Source organism: Cucurbita moschata, unplaced genomic scaffold, assembly GCF_002738365.1.
Source record: "Cucurbita moschata cultivar Rifu unplaced genomic scaffold, Cmos_1.0 Cmo_Scf00055, whole genome shotgun sequence".
NCBI lineage: Eukaryota > Viridiplantae > Streptophyta > Magnoliopsida > Cucurbitales > Cucurbitaceae > Cucurbita > Cucurbita moschata.
Window position 1 is genome coordinate 410,145 of NW_019268571.1, and position 1,262 is coordinate 411,406.

The following is a 1,262-nucleotide window of genomic DNA, read 5'->3' on the forward strand; positions in this document are numbered from 1 at the left end:
AGATAGTGCCTCGTAGAGAGACACTAGTCATTCACAACTCGGCATAAGTAACTCTTAAAGTTTAAAATGAAAGGATGGAGAACTAGAATAGCCCCGAGGGGTTAAAGACTAGAACCAAACGTCTTAGAGCCAATGAGAAGCCTGTGAGAATTTGTTAAGCCTAGGACAGCTATGGGAGTCTTCAAATAGGTAGGTGGTTTACTAAGTATAACTTTTATACTTATCCATATTTTCCTTTCCTTTTCAAGTGTTATACTTATCCATATTTTCCTTTCCTTTTCAAGTGTTCCCAAGCTGGCGGTTGAGGTGTTTATTTTAATTTTATTGGATTTTTATCTTTTATTCTAAATTTTATTGGAGGCGGTTGAGGTGTTGTGTTTATTTTAATTTTATTGGATTTTTATCTTTTATTCTAAATTTTATTGGAGGCGGTTGAGGTGTTTATTTTAATTTTATTGGATTTTTATCTTTTATTCTAAATTTTATTGGATTTTTATCTTTTATTCTACCTTACTTTTATTTTTTTATTTTTATTTGTTTTCTCTTTCGTCTTTTTAGTCACAGGTCAGAGAGCTGTATTGTTTTCTCTTTCGTCTTTTTAGTCACGGTCCGAGTTGTGAAGCCTTGTATTGTTTTCTCTTTCGTCTTTTTAGTCATGGTTCGAGTTGTGAAGCCTCGAGATTCGAGTCGTGCTAGATTGATATCAGAGTAGTCAAGTTTTAGATTGTGGATTTTTTTCTTAGGTTAGAGAGTTAGTATAACTATGTGGATTTTTTTCTTAGGTTAGAGAGCTATATATCTCTGTGACTCAGCTCAACGACACACCTCGCCACGACCGTGTATGTAGTCTAACATGGTTTAGTGGTTTATGATATGTTATAAGGCCGGTAAGAATTTTATGTTTATCTTATGTTACATAGTAGCTATGATTACGTATTAGGGCATTAAATAATGAACCCTTATTATATATCCCAGTAGATTTAAGCACTATCAAAATTAAGCCTAAATTACAGGAATGCTTATTATATATCTAATTGATTAGAGGAACTAGTATCCCAGTAGTAAAAGTGTATATATCCCAGGATAATTCAAGATGCTAGTATCCCAGTAGTAAAAGTGTGCCTCCCTGGAGGAATGACACATGGGAATGTTTCATTATTTAAATAATAATATCACCAGATTGTCAAGAATGGGATTTGAACCCATGCCCTTTCGGACCAGTACCTGAAACTGGCGCCTTAGACCAACTCGGCCATCTTGAC

At 34.3% G+C, this 1,262-nt stretch overlaps 1 non-coding gene across 1 annotated transcript; it reads right to left on the reverse strand.

Annotated features, from left to right (window-relative positions):
- Positions 1 to 1,181: 1,181 nt before the first annotated feature.
- Positions 1,182 to 1,262, reverse strand: TRNAL-CAG. The gene has a single exon. It is a non-coding gene; the product is annotated as a tRNA-Leu (tRNA).